Source organism: Podarcis erhardii (genome assembly GCF_964252035.2).
Source record: "Podarcis erhardii genome assembly, chromosome: 13".
NCBI classification, from domain to species: Eukaryota; Metazoa; Chordata; class Lepidosauria; order Squamata; family Lacertidae; genus Podarcis; species Podarcis erhardii.
Window position 1 is genome coordinate 20763386 of NC_138502.1, and position 19658 is coordinate 20783043.

General features: G+C 40.0%; 1 pseudogene across 1 annotated transcript; it reads left to right on the forward strand.

Annotated features, from left to right (window-relative positions):
* The first annotated feature begins 1101 nt into the window (after positions 1–1101).
* LOC309326913 (vomeronasal type-2 receptor 26-like) lies at positions 1102–15456 on the forward strand (annotated as a pseudogene). Its single transcript has 6 exons — positions 1102–1319; positions 5974–6265; positions 6948–7808; positions 12147–12374; positions 13028–13154; positions 14554–15456. The product of its transcript is annotated as a vomeronasal type-2 receptor 26-like (transcript).
* The last annotated feature ends 4202 nt before the right edge of the window (positions 15457–19658 follow it).

Here is a 19658-nt window from a genome sequence, read left to right on the forward strand (position 1 = left end):
GTAGAAGTTACACCAACCTAAACTATGCCAGCTTCCATGGATAAACTGACAGGACAGATAAGGGACCAAGCGAAACAAATATTGAGTAACGACTGGAGTATATTTAAACAATACCCGAAAGACCACTGTGGAGAACTAAATTTTTTGACTGCTTTAGATTAACTCTTGTAATGAGAAACATTAAATAGTAGAGAAAAAGCTGATTACCAACAACCTAGATTTATCATGATATGCAGCATGTGACAGGCAGCTGGCTTGAGAACTGGGAAAGTTGAAATCCTCCCATTAATCCACCTTACTGCTGGGACTTCATTAGTTTTAATAAATATAACCTGTTACCCATCTTTCTTGGGTGTGTTGGCAAAGGTTCCTCCTCCCCCCTTTAAGTACAGAAGAAGTGTGTGCAATATCAATTGACCAGTTCACAAAGTTAACAAAATTCAGGCTTCCTATCCTGAAAACATTCAGAAATTTGACTCTCCTCTGAATGATGTGAAAAGGTCCCATGAAAATGAATTTCTATCATTGTTTCTCTGTTTTTCATTACTGTAAGCTCAAATGCCCAACTTTCACCTAACTAAGTGAAAATTATAACTTCTTTTTAGATAGACAAACAAATTCAGTTTCACAATTCCTCAGAGAATTGATAGATTTCAGCTGGTGAACATATTTCCTTTAATTATCATAAGTATAGTAATTCTCCAATTTCTCTATTCCCCCATGAATGTGGACACCATCAAAGCTAATGAGACAGTCTGTAAAAGATAATATACACAAATCTTCCCCCAAATGATGTCCTCCAACTGTTTTGGACTACAACTGCAACAGAACCAACCAGTGGTTAATGCTGGAAATTGAAATTCAAAACATATGGAGGGTGCTCAAGAAGGCTGGCAATCTCTAGCAATCACAGCTGCAATTAGGGAATGTGAATAGACAAGGATCTGCAGCATGATCAGGGTTTTTATTTTTAAAAAACATTTTCTTGCACTCTGTATTTTATACATATAAGGAGACTAAATTGCCAATGTTTTTTTCTCAGTGATACTGTCATCTTTAGAAATAGTTGTTTTCAGTGTTAAGGCAATGTTTATAGCAAGGATGGTGGCATTGTTGGTCTTGATGTTGATGTTACTTCCTCATGTAATATCCAAGACTCACATTGTTAAATGCAATGTCCCTGATCCACAACCTCCACTCCACCAGTATCATCAGAATGGAGACTTCATCATTGGTGGAATCGTTTCTCACAGCATCATCATCTCCAACTCAATAGCCTTCAGCCAAGAACCCCCACCAGCATTACCTGAAGAGCTTAAGTAAGGAATTAATAATTTCAGGTTTCCACTTTGATTCATACTTTAATCCCTTATATACCACGGCAAGCAAGTGGGTTCATTACATGTTGCAACATCTGCATAGGAGTTCAGTCCTTGGCAAAGAATTAATGCATATCATTTTCTAGACCCCTCAAATTAGAATGGAAAAAGAACAGTTGTCTCCTTGTTGATTTTTTTAAGTGGAGGGGAGGGGTACTCTGATTATTTTTTAACCAAGGCAAGGGAATCTTTGATGGGCTGGATGGGCTGGTCCATCTCAAAAAAACCTTAATGAACACCAAGGTGGATTGAAGCTTTTAATTCCTCTGTCAAGTTATCTGCCAAAAAATGTTTCTGCATGGTTACTCTGTCCCATTGTGTGCCTTGTACTCCGTCTCTCCTCCTGCACCTCGAGTGTGTGAGTGTGTGTCTCACAATCATTTTTCATAATCAATGTTGTAATAAAATAACACATGTATATTTGCCCACATTATTTAGAAATAGTTAATTCCTTTTTTATCCTTCTGCAAACATGATATTTAATATTCTAGAATATGATACATAATATAAAATAGACCCTCTTCTGAAAAAAATGAAACACATTTCCACACTTATCCCCTTTTATTCTCACAACCATTTCAAAGTTCTTTGAATTTCTCTCAGACGTCTACTTTTATACCGATATGGATGATATCACAGTTCAATGAAAGTGTGTTAAAGTTGTGTTATATGATTGGTCCAATTAGCTCAGTTTGAACTCTTACTGGCAAGAGGTCTGAGATAGAAATCTTTCACAGTCCCATCCTCACATCCTGTGTCTAAGATAAGTTGATGGAGATTTGGGCTGTGTATAGGTTAATGTCTAAAAACACTTCTAGATCATTCTTTTTCTTGATTTGGATTAAAGCTGGTTTGGGGGGAAATGCATCAAAACACTGTATTTTATAAGATGAAATGAAAGAGTAGATACAGGAAAGACATGGATTGCTGCTCATGTCACATGTACACCTTGTCCCAAACCAGCAGTGGGGGGGGGTTAATGGTTGTAGATTAATTGGGAGTGTGGATACAGTCTTAATCTATCTGTATACAAAATGTTTGCAACTTTCCAGCTTTGACATTGTGTGATAATTATCCCCACCTTCTTTGTCCTCCCCTCACATTTAAAATTGTTTGGTTTTTTAAAAGCACAAGCTACTTAGTTTGAAGCCATAAAAAATTATTCTTTGCAATGTAATTCTGAACTGATGCTCTGTTATCTCTGAGATTTCTGAGACATGGAGTAGAGTTCATTTATTTCATTTAGTTAATGTTGCAGGCTAGACAAACACATTTGTCTAGAAAAAGAGGTGCTGGAACTCAGCCACTCTTGTTATCTTATAATGGCAATGGCACCCACTGGCAAATTTCAGCTGAAAAAAAGCCCTGGTTATAGGAAATCTATCACTGTTTTCTAAATGGTCAGTATTCCTCTCATGTGAAGACCGAATTGCTCCTTTGAGGCCTGCCCCATAGGCAGCTGCCTAACTGACCTAATGACAAGCACTGGAACTCAATGTAGAACATAGCTGTGAAGCATTTACAAAATGTGGCATACTTTTCTGATAAGGAATGCAATTCTCTTTCTAGTGTGGTGCCTAAGCATTACTAGAACATCCTGGCCTTGCAATTTGCAGTGAAGGAGATCAATGAAAATCCTCAGATTCTACCCAATGTCACTCTAGGCTTCCACATCTATGACAGCTATTTCAATGCCAAATGGACCTATCATGCCACAATGTTACTCACATTACTTTACTTTACTTTAGTGTGCTAAAGTTGTGTTATAATGTGATTGGTCCAATTAGCTCAATTTGAACTCTTACTGGCAGTAGTTCCTCAAGGTCTGAGACAGAAATCTTTCTCAGCCCCATCCTCACATCCTGTATCTAAGATAAGTTGTTCGAGATTTAAGATATGTACAGGTTACTGTTTTTGTTTTTTTTTTTTTAAATAATTTTTATTGGGTTTTTACATTTTATAACAACAGACACACACACAAAGACAAAGACAAACAAACACACATATACAATTACATACCCTAAGTTTCTTTACCCACTTTCATTGACTTCCCCCCACCCCCTCCTCTTACATCCCAATTCCAATGTTAATTCAGCAAGTTCTTACCTAACCTCTTAAAGATATTCACATTACTTTTGAAAATTAAATTCTTTTGTTTATCTATATTCAACTATCCAATTCTCTTATAATCAATAATTTCTTTTTTTTTAAGGTCGGTCTAACTTCCCCTTCACAAATTTTCCCTTTATTATGTTAATTATAGGTCACATTGACCAAGTAAAACAAAACATAACATTTTATAATTCTATTCTCTCCCCCCCCTGCCCCGGTTTCTGTCCCTTCCTAGACAAATGTCCAGAAAACAAACAAAAAATAGTTCTAGCCCGGATTCCTCACGTCCGAGGCGTCTGATTCTCTGTCAGTCCCTCTCTGCCAACTATATTGGTAGTCCTCTTTGATGGTCCTAAGACCCCGAAGGAGTTCAGTCAAAGTCAGATCATATTTTCTTTCATTCAGAATGTTAAAGAGTGTTTGCTGCGAAAGACCATCTATTTTTCCATACTCAAGAGAAAAGTCCCAATCATGTTGCTTTGTTCTTTCTAGTTTTAATATTCCAAGTACTCCAGGGGCTTCTCTCTTCTTCTTTCTCATCTTTCGCAGGTCTGTAATCCAGAGGTCTTCTTGCTCATACTCTAACGCTGCAGATTCTTGGTTGATATTTTCCACTTGTAGTGTCTGAACTCCTTCTTTTTTCTCTGTCAATTCCAAAGGCATCTCTTCCTGCTCAGCTGCAGAATTTTTATCATGCATCTCCTTTGTGCATTCAGCAGAGTTGTTTGTTTCAAGATTCAAGGTCATAAAAACTTTACTCAGAGCCATACTCTGCTCCTGCAGGATTCCCACGAGAAAGAACATTTTTTCTATCTCCGCCAGTAATTTTCCCTCTGCAGCCATTGTAATGTCACTAATTCCCCCTAGGGGGCTTTCAGTTATTTAGTAGTCCTTTTCCAATAATCTGTTACTTTGTTATTATCAATACTTTGTTTCCAGTCGCCTCAGTCCAAATGTATCAGCTTTAATTCCAAGAGTTATTAAATAGCAAAATTCTTTACTTTGTCCGCCCGTTTGACAGCTTCTTTGACAGCTGTCAAACTCCTTTCACTTCTTCCTCCGGGACCCAAATAGGACACTCCCGGGTTTTTTGGGGGGGATACACACAAAGTTCCAAATTCCCTTTCTCTCCAGCACAAAAATCTTGTTCTATCAAATTTGTGAGAAACTTTTAAATCATCAAAACAGTATTCATTCCGCCTTAATTCTCCGTTCCTTGCTTTGAAACGTCAATAAGTAGAGGGGGTGCGGACTTCCCTTTAACACATCCCCCGATCGTGCCGAATTCACAGGATAAAATTTTAAAGTCCAAATTCCACTACTCACGGGTCCTTTGTTATCCAGTCCAAATTTTGGGAAGAAAGTCAGCGCTCTCCGGCCATGGCTTGCGGCTTCGCTCTACCGAGGTAGCGATCTACTCTCAGCACCACGCCACTCTCCGTACCCTCTCCGCAGCCTTTAAAAAGGCTCTTCGTGGGTCGGGGAGGGCGCTTAAGGTGCCCACCGAGTCACCAAGTCCGCAGGCTTCCGCGCCTGCGGTTTCTGAGGGTCCCCGTGTCGCCGGCACGGCAAGACCCGTCCTCAGTAGAGCCGATTCCCTCCGGAGCTCGGAGGGAATCCGCCATTAGCCGTTCGCGCTAACCCGGAACAGGTTACTGTTTTTGAACACATCTAGATTATGCTTTTTCTCGATTTGTATTAAAGCTGGTTTGGGGGGAAATGCATCAAAGCACTGCATTTCATAAGATGACATGAAGGAGCACATACAGGATAAATATGGATTGCTGCTCATGTCCCAAACCAGCAGTGGGGAGTGGGGAGTACTGGTTGTAGAGTAATTGGGAGTGTGGATACAGCCTTAATCTATATTTATCTGTATATAAAATGTTTGCCACTTTCCAGCTTTGACATCGTGTGATAATTATTTCCTTCTTTGGTCAAGGCTTCATGGCAATTTGACGGCTGTAGTTTGCCCTCCCCCCACATTTAAATATTTTTTTTTTTAAAAAAAGGGGGGGACAGGCTACTTAGGTTGAAGCCATAAAAAAATTATTCTTTGCAATGTAATTCTGAACTGATGCACTGTTACCTCTGAGATTTCTCAGACACGGAGTAGAGTTCATTCATTTCATTTAGTAAACATTGCAGGCATTGCTATTTTTCTAGGAAAAGAGGTGCCAGAACTCAGGATGAATGCCACCAGTGTTCTCTTATAATGGCAATGGCACCCACCTAAGTGGTGCTAGCACTGGTTCCGGCAAACTTTAGCTGAAAAAAGCCCTGGCTGCAGGAAATCTATCACTTGGTTTCTAAATGGTTAGTATTCCTCTCATGTGAAGACAGAATCACTCCTTTGAGGTCTGCCCCATAGGCAGCCTAACTGACCTAATGACAAACACTGGAACTCAATGTAGAACATAGCTGTGAAGCATTTACAAAGTGTGGCATACTTTTCTGATAAGGAATGCAACTCTCTTTCTAGTGTGGTGCCTAAGCATTACCAGAACATCCTGGCCTTGCAATTTGCAGTGAAGGAGATCAATGAAAATCCTCAGATTCTACCCAATGTCACTCTAGGCTTCCGCATCTATGACAGCTATTTCAATGCCAAATGGACCTATCATGCCACAATGTTACTCACATCCACACTGGAAACATTTGTCCCCAACTACATCTGTGACATCAAGCAAAACCTTTTAGCCATCATTGGGGGACTGGACTCCCAGACTTCCCTTCAAGTGGCAACAATATTGGATATCTATAAGGTTCCACAGGTGGGATATTTCTCTCTTGGTGTCCAGAATAGGGATTTACTCTATGTTGGATGATGTAGTTTAGAAAAACAAATCTGTGCATTCCAAATAACTAGAGGGACATATTTTTTGCATAAATGTTGGATGGGAGATTTTTAAAATGAAGCCTGCTCCTGAGGCAGAAATAAGGTTTTTTTTCCCTTTTCATTTCAATCACTGCAATGACAATTTGGGGAGCATTCAGGGAACTTCTTATCTCTCGAAAACTTTTGGCTCTGCTTCAAGATATATATACCTCATTTCCTACAATTTAGTATCTAAAGAGTGTGACTTTTGAGCCCAGAAGTCCTCAGTGTTGTTGCTACACCTTGAATCCATTGGAAATCCTTACACATGACACTGTTCTCTTTGCTTCTGCCAGTGACACAAATATAGGTTGGTGTGAGCGGTTTCCTCACATCAAGCTGAGGGTGCCCAAAACAGCAATAAATAATTAAGGAATTATTGTGAAAATAAGAAATATTTAGGGGAACAACAAATTTTGTCCTTGCTCAGGGCACCATATTACAAAAGTCTTGCTCTACCTCCACTCTCTAGCCATAGCATTTTTGTAGCACCATTGGAAGAACTGCTGATATAACAACATGTTTCAGAAGTGGTTATCACTTCTGTCACTTTCTTCCTTCCCCACATTTCTCTTTAGCTCATATATGGATCTGCACCACTGATGAATGATAAAACTCCAGGACTTTATTTCTACCAGATGAGCCCCAAGGAAGACCTCCAGTATCAGGGGATTCTCTATTTCCTTCTGCATTTCAAGTGGACGTGGATTGGGATCCTTACCTTCAACGATGAATATGGAGATAGATTTATACAAACTGTGGTTCCACTTTTCTCCCAGAGTGGTATCTGTTTTGCCTTCACTGAAAGAACTCAGAAATTCACTTTTGTCACAGAAATTAATGCTTTGTTTAACAAGGGGGCAAAAATTCACGATAATATAATTAATAGCAAAGCCAGTGCAGTTGTGGTCTATGGGGAATCATATGCTGTGCCTTTTTTCAGATGGTTGCCATACCTGTCAGAACAAGAACAAATGCCAAGTAAGCAAAAAGGTAAAGTGTGGATTATGACAGCCCAGATGGAGCTAACATCATTTGTTTATCAAAGGACTTGGGATACAGAAATACTGCACGGGGCTCTCTCCTTCACAGCCCATTCTTGTGATCTACCAGGATTTCACAAATTTGTTGAGAACAAAAACCCTTCTAGCTCAAAAGGAGATGGTTTTATCACGGACTTCTGGCAACAGGCATTTGGTTGTGTATTCATAAATCAGGTTACTGGCAATATGGAGGGAGATATCTGTACCGGGGAAGAGAGATTGGAGAATCTTCCTGGTCCTTTTTTTGAAATGAGCATGACCAGCCACAGCTACAACATCTACAATGCTGTTTATGTTGTGGCCCAAGCTTTGCATGTCATGTCTACATCCCAAGTCAAACACAGATCAATGGAAGGCCGTGGAGATCTGAAGCTTCAGAATCAACAGCTGTGGCAGGTAAGGGGCTGAGCATCCTCATTTAACAAGGCATGGGCATTATTTGCCCTGCCTCTTCACTGTGTACCACCGAAGAGGGAATGTTTGAAAATTGAAGTAGGAATCTACAGCGAAAATGAAAATATGAGTTTTATTCCAGCTGAGTTCTAGTCTTTCCCTTTTTCATTCCGTCTTCACCAACATGTACTTTACAGTTCATAAAGTAAATTTTATTATCCACCTTCCTGAGATAATGTGGGTATATATTTGTGAAACCCTCATTGTTATTATTTTTCGTAAACAGTTTTGACTAGCAGATACATTTTCCCAATACAAGTTCTTTTCACAAATGAAGCATCACAAAACTCAGAGAAGTGTGAATTTGGGAGGAAAATTGTATTTCAGTTCACATATTTGTTCAAAAAGTGTGAATTGATTATTAAGATGCAAACAAAATTATATTTCTCCTCTTTCCCTATACGTTGGAATTGTAAAAAGGTTTTGAAATGTTTTCTTCATTACAGATACTGTACACTATTGTCCTATTTGTGTATGTATGTTCTATGTACTCAAACCCTTATACATTCTGTTTTATTTTGGAAGTAAAATTAAGTATTTCTATATAGAATGTTCCATGAACTTGAGTTATATACAATGCCCATTTACTACCTGAAAGGACCCACACAAAACACTGGTCTACATTCTTTATATGGTGAGTTCAAGCAATTCAGGATTTGCTTAGATACTGGGGTGTGTGAACATATGTATTATATTTATTTGTGTATTTATTTTTCATTATTATTAACTACTATGACATTTCCATTCTCCTACCTTATTTTTCAGTTTTTCTTTTTTTTTAATTTTTTTAAATTAAATTTCCAATTAACAAATCAATCATATCACATTAATTCCAAATTATACCAATACACAATACATTGCAAATCTTTAGCCAAATTTTAAATTTTTGTTGGGGGTACCCATGCTTCGAGTTCAGAAAAGGTCCAATCATCTAATATTTCTGCTGCTTTGATGTTCTATTTTTCAGTCCCCCCCCCCCCCCAACAAACAGTAAGCATTCTTTGGCTGCTACAGTAAATGCTCTCAGTCTTCATTTGGATGTTTGGGGGTTAGGATTAGGGGGCGCAAATCCACGGGTTAGGGGGCGCAAATTACTTGACTTGCCCTGGGTGCTGACAACCCACGCTACGCCACTGCCCCACTCAGAGTTTCCTTCGCTAAAGTCTTCTTTTGTACGGTACCTCTGCAAACCTTGGGGCTCCCCTAAACCTGCTCATACCATCCCTTTGCATGTGGATGATGGCTAAGGATCCATATTTACATCTTGAACTTGGAATATAGAAAGACTGATATGTAAATCCACAATGTATATTCCATGAAACCTACAGAGCCATCACTTTCAACAACTCAGAGATTGGGGTGGCAGACCACAGTATGTTATGAAGTCCTACTCAGAGCAGCCCCACTGAAATGAATGAATCTCAGTTATGCATGTGTATTAACTTCAATGGTTTAATATGAGTAAGACCAGTGTTGAATACCACCTATAGACACAACGTTCGAAGAAAAAATACACCCACATTTTGTCAATAATATTTTCAGTAAACTTGCAATGTTAGTGGCTTTCCCTTTCAACATAGAGATTCCTGTGGCTGAGCCAGCAACTTCTCCATAGAATAAATAACAACTAGGGATTTTCTTTTAGTAATTTGAGAACATGCCCATAGGTTTTATTTCACAACTGAGATTTGACATTTATAGGATGGAATGGCCATGAATTTATATTATTCTCTGTGTATACCAACAAAACAAAGCAGAAACAAAACAAAAAAAGGAAATGTGAAAAAGTACTAAAACTGTAAAATTAGACATAAAAACAGTGCTTTTTTATGGGGCTACTCAATGGTACATAGGTGAACCTTTTTCTCTCCAGATGTTAAAAGTGTGGCATTTCCTGTAACAAAATCATGGTGAATAGTAGCACCTTTTAGAATCATAGAATCATAGAATCCTAGAGTTGGAAGAGACCACAAGGGCCATCGAGTCCAACCCCCTGCCAAGCAGGAAACACCATCAGAGCACTCCTGACATATGGTTGTCAAGCCTCTGCTTAAAGACCTCCAAAGAAGGAGACTCCACCACACACCTTGGCAGCAAATTCCACTGTCGAACAGCTCTTACTGTCAGGAAGTTCTTCCTAATGTTTAGGTGGAATCTTTTTTCTTGTAGTTTGGAACCATTGCTCCGTGTCCGCTTCTCTGGAGCAGCAGAAAACAACCTTTCTCCCTCCTCTATGTGACATCCTTTTATATATTTGAACATGGCTATCATATCACCCCTTAACCTCCTCTTCTCCAGGCTAAACATGCCCAGCTCCCTTAGCCGTTCTTCATAAGGCATCGTTTCCAGGCCTTTGACCATTGTGGTTGCCCTCCTCTGGACACGTTCCAGTTTGTCAGTGTCCTTCTTGAACTGTGGTGCCCAGAACTGGACACAGTACTCCAGGTGAGGTCTGACCAGAGCAGAATACAGTGGCACTATTACTTCCCTTGATCTAGATGCTATACTCCTATTGATGCAGCCCAGAATTGCATTGGCTTTTTTAGCTGCCGCGTCACACTGTTGGTTCATGTCAAGTTTGTGGTCAACCAAGACTCCTAGATCCTTTTCACATGTACTGCTCTCAAGCCAGGTGTCACCCATCTTGTATTTGTGCCTCACATTTTTTTGTGCCCAAGTGCAATACTTTACATTTCTCCCTGTTAAAATTCATCTTGTTTGTTTTGGCCCAGTTCTCTAATCTGTCAAGGTCGTTTTGAAGTGTGATCCTGTCCTCTGGGGTGTTAGCCACCCCTCCCAGTTTGGTGTCATCTGCAAATTTGATCAGGATGCCCTTGAGTCCGTCATCCAAGTCGTTGATAAAGATGTTGAATAAGACTGGGCCCAAGACAGAACCCTGTGGCACCCCACTAGTCACTCTTCTCCAGGATGAAGAGGAACCATTGATGAGCACCCTTTGGGTTCGGTCAGTCAGCCAGTTACAAATCCACTGAGTGGTAGCATAGTCAAGACCGCATTTTACCAGCTTCTTTACAAGAATATCATGGGGCACCTTGTCAAATGCCTTGCTGAAATCAAGGTAGGCTACATCCACTGCGTTCCCTTCATCTACCAGGCTTGTAATTCTGTCAAAAAATGAGATCAGGTTATTCTTATTCTTAAATGAAGAAGAAGCACTGCATCGAACAACACACACACACACATACAAAGAGAGACCCGGCAAACCTGTGGAATCTTGAAAATATCCACAAGTTTTGACACCTGAAGGGAGGTTGGGAATCCAGACCCCCAATGAACACAACCAGCTTAGTTCGAATAACACTGTTGTTAGTTGGAACAAAAATTCCCAAGGTGTGCATAATTAATTAAGAGATTAATTGGATTGTTTATACCAGCTAACCTAGCTTGTGTGTGGGTTTTTTTGTATTTTGTTTTTGTATAAATAATGCATATACTATTAGTTCATCATAAGCAGTCATGAAGGCTTGCTGTTTCATTCATTCATTCCGAGCTGCAATGGCAAAAAAATGTGTACAGTGGTACCTCGGGTTACATACGCTTCAGGTTACATACGCTTCAGGTTACAGACTCCGCTAACCCAGAAATAGAACCTCGGGTTAAGAACTTTGCTTCAGGATGAGAACAGAAATCATGCAGTAGCGGTGCGACGGCAGCTGGAGGTCCTATTAGCTGAAGTGGTGCTTCAGGTTAAGAACAGTTTCAGGTTAAGAACGGACCTTCGGAACGAATTAAGTTCTTAACCCGAGGTACCACTGTATTGCCTTGTAAGCCTTTTTATATATGTCTTTATAATAATGCACTAGAACTGATCACTCTGCTGTTTTGTGCAATATTCTTTGGAATGTCTGCAACTGAGGCCTTTGGAGCCACAGTCAATCCTTTGTCATGGAATGTATTTGGGCTCACAGGACAGAAAAGTGTGCTGGGCTGCAAAAAGACTATAACCCTGGAAACTGAGGAGAGGCTGAGGATAATGTAAGTGAAATTCAAGAGTGGGACAGGGGGATACTTAGGTTAATCAACGGTGTTAATCCTTTCATTTCTAAAATGCTCTGTACTTAGTCTTTGTGTGAAGAATGTTACTGCTGGTAGCAAAGGAACCTTCACATGCACAGCTGTATGTCTGGAAATGTCCACATAACCAAGAACCAACTGGAACAAATTTGCCTCCCTTTCTGCAGAAAATCCAAGTAATTAGGGCTAAAGATTCCATGAAACTGCCAATTATTCTAAGCTTTTCCCTTTTCTGTTTGAATCAAGCTGCATCATTTTCTGAAAGGTATCCACTTTAACAACAGTGCTGGGGATAAGATCTCCTTAGACCACAATGGGGAGTTGGTGGCTGGATTTGATATTATCAACTGGATTATCTCCCCAAACCAAACCTTTCATAGAGTGAAGGTGGGGAAGATAGATCCCCAGGGTCCTCCAGAACAAGCATTCAGCATCAGTGAGGATGTGATAACATGGCACAAGTGGTTTAATCAGGTAGGATCCAATTTTGTGTTTGGAAAATATTTCAGTTTTGAGTGACCACTGACGTCCTGTCCTTTCCCAAAGCCATCTGAGTTGGTAGCCATCACTGCCTCCTGTGGAAGTCAGGCTCCTGAATCTTCCAACGTTCACCATCACTGGAAGTCCATGAGTAGAGAGTGCTGGTGCATTCGGGTCCTGCTTCTGGGCTTTCCATAGGCATTTGGATCAGGCCAATGGCACATGTAGTCCACCATCCTGTTACCACAGTGATCAACTATTGAAAGCCCTACCTCACTTGGGATTCCCAGTAACTGGCATTCAGAGGCATAAGAGACAGAAAGCTGCCATCATGGCCACTGTGAGAAGGCAATGCTGGTCTAGAGGGCCCTTTTGTCTGATGTGGCAGAACTATTCCTGTGTTCTCATGATGAGTACCCATCCTACAATAGGCACCCATCTTGAAGCACAAAGCAGTTGGGTCTGGAACATGCCCATTTTTCTCCCCATCAACCTCCCAGCATTTCCAAGTTTAGCACAGCAGCATAAAATGAAACCTTAGAAGAGTAGTTCCCATGCTGCTTCAATATCATATAAAAATCTTATCAATAAGATTCTAATGTTATTGTTCTCAAGATTAATATCCTGTCATTTCCTATATGAAACAGGTCCAGCCTCTTTCTTTATGCACTGAGCATTGCAAGCCTGGCTTTAGAAAGAAAATGAAGGAGGGAGAGCCATTTTGCTGCTATGATTGCATCCCATGTCCAGAAGGAAAAATTTCAGAACAAAGGGGTAGGTAATATTTTGTATAGTTGAACCATTGCATTTTCAAAATATTTGCCTGACTGTTACATTTCACATTGTATTTGAGCTTTAATGTGATGTTAAAACAGCTTCTTGATATATGTCAAGGAGCTGTCAGACAAGCAGATGTCATTCACAGGGCAGGAAAGAACGTGAGGTATGAAGTGCACTTAGTTTTTATTCACAGAAAGTAATAACACAGCGGGGGACATGGGTGGCACTGTGGGTAAAACCTCAGCGCCTAGGACTTACCGATCGCATGGTCGGTGGTTCCAATCCCCGCGGCGGGGTGCGCTCCCGTCGTTCGGTCCCAGCGCCTGCCAACCTAGCAGTTCGAAAGCACATTCGGGTGCAAGTAGATAAATAGGGACCGCTTACCAGCGGGAAGGTAAACGGCATACCGTGTGCTGCGCTGGCTCGACAGATGCAGCTTGTCACGCTGGCCATGTGACCCGGAAGTGTCTGCGGACAGCGCTGGCTCCCGACCTATAGAGTGAGAAGAGCGCACAACCCTAGAGTCTGTCAGGACTGGCCCGTACGGGCAGGGGTACCTTTACCTTTACCTTTAATAACACAGCAGAGCTCCTCTGCCTCATCCCATTCAGCTGGAGCAATTGCTGAAACTGACCACTGGCCCTGCCTTGCTCCACTAGCCTCCCCCTGTGGATCAATCCCAAGCAGACAGAGACTGTGGTGAGAGGGTGGGCTCCTCCTCTGAGCCTGTCTGGCCATTACTTGTTTCACCAATTAATTTCTATTAATTTTCCAAATTTTTAACAGATTAACAACAAATTTATTCAAATTTAACAAATCATAAAATTGACTTTCCACCACCCTTTCTAGATACTACTTTAAATTGGGATGATATCTGATGTTCTTGCAAATTAGGTATTCTGTTAGCACAGCACCTTAAGAGAAGCAATGGGGGCATGATATTCATATGAAATTTCCTGCAATTAAAAAAACCCCAAAACCAATAATAAGGCCTTTCTTCATATCTCAAACTTTGTCTTTTTTTTGGGGGGGGGGGACCATGAACACGCAATAGGGCTATTTGTAATATAGCCACAGATCTCTTGGATACTATACTATAATATTTTATTTTTATTTTGTTTAATATGCCCAGAACTCTGGGATACTTTACAATACTATAAAAAGTATATGTGAATTATTTTACATATACCAGGACCATTTCTTCACAAAAGAATTTGCAAACAAACACAACCCAAATAAGCAACAAATATGGAACACTTCTGAGTCCTCATAGCCACTGTAAACTTGCTACTATAAACCATAAAACTCTAAAACAATTGAGAACAGACACTTCAGAGCATCAATGTGTTGGTGCAGTTTATGACTTTTTAAGCTTAAGACCCCTTTTTTCCAGACCTGAATGACTGCTATGAATGTAGCAGTGAAGACTATCCAAACAAAAACCAAGATGCATGCATTCCAAAGGTATGTCTTGTTCTTGTCTTTCGAAGAACCTTTGGGGATCAGTCTATCCTGTTTGGCTTCTGCCCTATCTGTGATCACCATTATGGTGCTAGGAATGTTTGTGAGGCACCACAACACTCCCATCATCAAAGCCAACAACCGGGACCTTACCTACATTCTCCTCATCTCCCTTCTGCTCTGCTTCCTGTGTGCTTTGCTATTTATTGGCCAACCTGGGAGGGTGACATGTCTCTTCCGACAAACTGCTTTTGGTCTCATCTTCTCGGTGGCTGTTTCTTGTGTGTTGGCAAAAACTATCACAGTGATTCTGGCTTTCATGGCCACCAAGCCAGGATCTCAAATGAGGAAGTGGGTGGGGAAAAGACTGACCAATTCCATTATGTTATCATGCTTCCTTGCCCAAAACGGAATTTGTACTGTTTGGTTGGTAACCTTTCCCCCATTCCCAAACACCAACATTCACTCATTTGCTGAGGAAATTGTACTGGAGTGTAACGAGGGGTCTGTAATTATGTTTTACTGTGTGTTGAGCTACCTCGGCTTTCTGGCCATTGTCAGCTTTGCTGTGGCTTTCTTTGCCAGGAAGTTACCTGACAGTTTCAATGAAGCCAAATTCATCACTTTCAGCATGTTGGTCTTTTGCAGTGTTTGGCTGTCTTTTATTCCATCCTACCTGAGCTCCAAGGGAAAGTACATGGTTGCAGTGGAGATTTTCTCTATCTTGGCCTCTAGTGCTGGTTTGCTGTGTTGCATTTTTGCACCAAAATGTTACATCATTATGCTCAGGCCCGAATTGAATAACAAGGAACAACTAATAAGAAGGAAAACTTGAATAACTGAAATGTATTTGTATTTAGCTGTAGTCTGCAGTGTGGAGTTTACTATGTATGAATGAAATCTGACTGTGTGACTTTTTTTGATTAGGTACAATAAAACACAACAAACAATGAACACATTTTCTTTACTTGAAACTATAATCACTAAAAACAATACAGCACATGCCCACAAAGAGGTAAACATGAAAATTATTTGTCTGACATGTGAACAATACAATAGCTCCTATGAGTCCAAGGATAAAATTAGGCCTTTTTTTGCTTGAAAATTTGTGTTCAGGCAGCAAGCTTTACTTCAACTTCAACCAATGGCTTCAAGTTACAAGAAAGAGACTCCCACTGAACATACAGAAAAAACTTTGCAACAGTAAGAGCTTTTCAACTGTGGAACGGTCTCCCTCGGCAGGTCGTGGAATCTCATTCTTTGGAATTATTTAAGCAGAGGTTGAATGGTCATCTGTCATGGATGCTTTAGCTGAGATTCTTGCATTGCAGGGGGTGGATTAGATGGTCCTCAGGGTTCCTTCCAACTCTACAATTCTACAATTCCATAACTCTATAACCCACATCATGTTGCCAGCCTATGGATTTTCACTTTCTCAGTTTTTGCTTACTCCTTGCTTCACAATGAATGTGCAAAAAAAGTTCTATTCAGAACTTTCAGCACAACTCTAGTGAAGTCCTCTTTATTTGCCATGGCATTTCACTATATAATGTTAAATTGCCTGGTGTTCTTGCTGTTTTGTTTTGTTTTTTACTCTTTAAAAAAGCATTTTAATGTTTTCTTTTGTTTCATAACACCTTGCCAGGGATTTTCACTGAAGATGTATATACATCTTCAAAATACATACATAAGTTCCTAAACAGAGCAGTTCTAGTATTAAACATATTTATTTCTTCTCTGGCTCTTAGACAAGAGCTTGGACTTCTGCAAAGCAAGCTATAACAAGCTGGCATTATTTATACCAATATAACCTATGTTAGTATAAGTTATTCTTACTATGTTAGTATAAGTTATTCTTATTCCAAACCTTGTTCAGGAGCCTCTTGAAGAGGCTACTGTTGGCTAAGATATGAGTGTGGGCCTTGATTTTGAGGATTGGGTCCTAGATGACAAGACTGAGCTAAACGGAGTTTGAAATAGATGCAAGTCTTTCCTTGTCCTACCCACCACCACTTCTCCAAACACACCCTTTTTGGATTTATGCCAGTTTAAGTTATGCCAGCTGAGTCCTGGCTCTGCCAGGATGAAAGAATTACACAGAATTACACAGGGTGAAAGAATTACACAGTCCCTCTGCGTCCAGAAAGTCCAAGATTCACTAAATCCAAACTTTCTCATCCTAGTGGAACTTGGGTTTGGATTGTTCTGTCCATCACATTTTGTACTGTGGGTCAATGCAAGCCCAAATGTCCCTTCTAATCCAGGTAAAGGGGGGGGCTCTTTTCAGAGGTGACAAATATATTTTCTTCAGTTATTCTACAGGGAATAACAAATTTTGAGTTGGTGTTTAACTTCACTTCTTATTATCAAAAGAATAATTCATCAGTATGTTAGCAACCACCACTAGAAATCGTAGCATGCTGAAACGGATTATATAAATTAGAACATTTAGAGTTACAATTAGAGAGTGAGATATGCAGGCTGCTCTATGATATTTTACACATTAGACTTGAGACTTCAAAGATGGAAATAATTTTAGCTGATTTTCAGATGGAAATAATTTTAGCTGATTTTCACATTACCAACTAGATATATAAAATTTGTTTTAGCCGCTCATTATAATTATGTGTCTTATGACAATTGCATTTATTTTGCCTATAGAAGCTATATATAAATGAATGGTTTGATTCTTCTTTTTCTGTATCTTTATGGTTCCTTATGCGAAACTCTGAACTACAAAATTCCTTGCCTATCTATCTCTGAAGGATTGTTTGCATGAGGGCATAAAAAATCAGGATGTTTAGGCTACAAGCTTCATTGAGATTCTTCAAATTGTAGGAAACTGTAAGAATAGTTAAGGATGTTTTTGAGGAGTGATAGTCAAGGAAGATGGACGATAGGTGGGTGAAGCATGATTCCTGAGAATCCTGAGTACCTGGGTTCACAGAATAATGAAAGAAAGAAGATAAGGTAGTGAAGCAAAACAGTTTAAACCCCTTGACCAGTGACCCCTCTTTATGCATGCATACATAATATGACCTAATGACGTATCGTGCTTGAAAAACCTCATTAAAGCTTCATTTAAATGTAACTTGAGGGCAGTTCCCTTAACTGGCAGTTCTCTGAACAACTGGTTTAGGGAGGCTGCCCTATTTCAATTGCTCCTCTAATAAACAGGGTCCCTAGGGGATGCTGAGCATCTATATATCTCTTGGTTGTGTTTTTATTTAAGATGTTATTTCCTCACCTGGAAATGAACCATTAAATGGTGATTTAGGGGTACATTCTCATCACAAACTCATCTCATCATCATTCTGACTTGCTATCATTCATGATATTTCTGTGATGCATTAGCTTGAATTATAGCAGGGGCTGTTTGTTTCATTTAATATACATTGGTGGACATTGAAAGGTGTCTTTAGATGAGGTTGTTCATCTGGTAGTTCTAAACATATTATTGCTATGGCTACCATAACCTTGAAAAACTCATATTGAAAAAGTCTCCCTTTCAGTGGTGGTTCCTTCAACAATTCCCCTGAGATTTCTCCTTTTTTCCCCTCTAAAGGTGCCATAATGTATTATTTCACGTATTTCATGGAATCATAGAATTGTAGAGTTGGAAGGACCCAAAGGGTCATCTAATCCAATCCCACAAAATGCATATATTTCAGCTAAGGCATCCCATGGCAGATGGACATCCAACCTCTGTTTAAAAACCTCCAATAAAGGGAAGTCCATAACCTCAGAAGCGAGTCAATTCCAAACACCTCTTATTGTCAGGAAGTTCTTCCTGATGTTTAATCAGAAAGTCATTTCTTGTAACTTGAATCCATTGGATTGAGTCCTTTCAGTACATATGGTTCTTCATAGGTGTTACATTTGTCCCAACTGAAATGCGTTGTCTAAGTGTGGACCCAGTTCTCCAATCTATGAAGGCCATCTTGAATCCTAATTAGCTACCCCTCTCAGTTTGGTGTCATCTGCAAATTTGATGAACAATCCTTGAATTCCCTCATCCAAGTCATTTATAAAAACATTGAACATCAATAGGGACAGAATGGAACCCTGTGGAACCCCACTTGTCACTTATGATATGGAAACTTCCACAGGGAGGCGAGAATTGCTTCCAGTATTCAATAGCAATCATGTGAGAACAATATTACACTGTACTATTATGAAAGGAAATGTAATTTGTGGGTTTCCTAGGGAACGTTTGATTCAGTCTTCACCTTAAAATTTGCAACAATGCGGAGAAAATAAAAAACAACAACAAAATGGACAATTACATTCTTTGAGGTTTTCTCTTGATCAGCTGTTCCTTGTTGTTCAGCTCAGGTCTCAAGATAATTATGTAACATTTTGGGGAAAAGATGCAACCCAGTAGTCCAGCACTGGAAGTTAAAATAGAGAAGATCTCCACTGCCACCATGTATTTTCCCTTTGTGCTCAGGTAGGAAGGAATAAATGATAACCAAACACTGCAAAAGACAAACATGCTGAAAGTGATGAACTTGGCTTCATTGAAACTGCCAGGTAACTTTCTGGCAAGGAAAGCCACAGTGAAACTGACAAATGCCAGGAATCCCAGGTAGCCAAGCACACAGTAGAACATAATCACAGACCCCTCATTGCATTCTAATACAATTTCTGAAGTGAAGGAGTGCATGTCAACATCTGGGAATGGGGAAGAGGTTGCAAGCCAAACAGTACAAATAAGTGCTTGGAGGAGGGAGCAGAAAAGAACAATGCAGCTGGCCAGACTCTTTCTCATCCACTTCCTCATTTTGGATCCAGGTTTGGTGGCCATGAAAGCCAGAACTACCGTGATGGTTTTTGCCAGCACACAAGCCACAGCCAATGAGAAGACGATGCCAAAGGCACTTTGTCGGAAGAGACACATCACCATATGGGGTTCTCCAATAAACAGAAATGTACAAAGGAAGCAAAGCAGGAGTGAGATGAGGAGAGTATAGGTGAGATCCTGGTTGTTGGCTTTGACAATGGGAGTATTGTGGTGTTTTATAAACATTGCTAGCA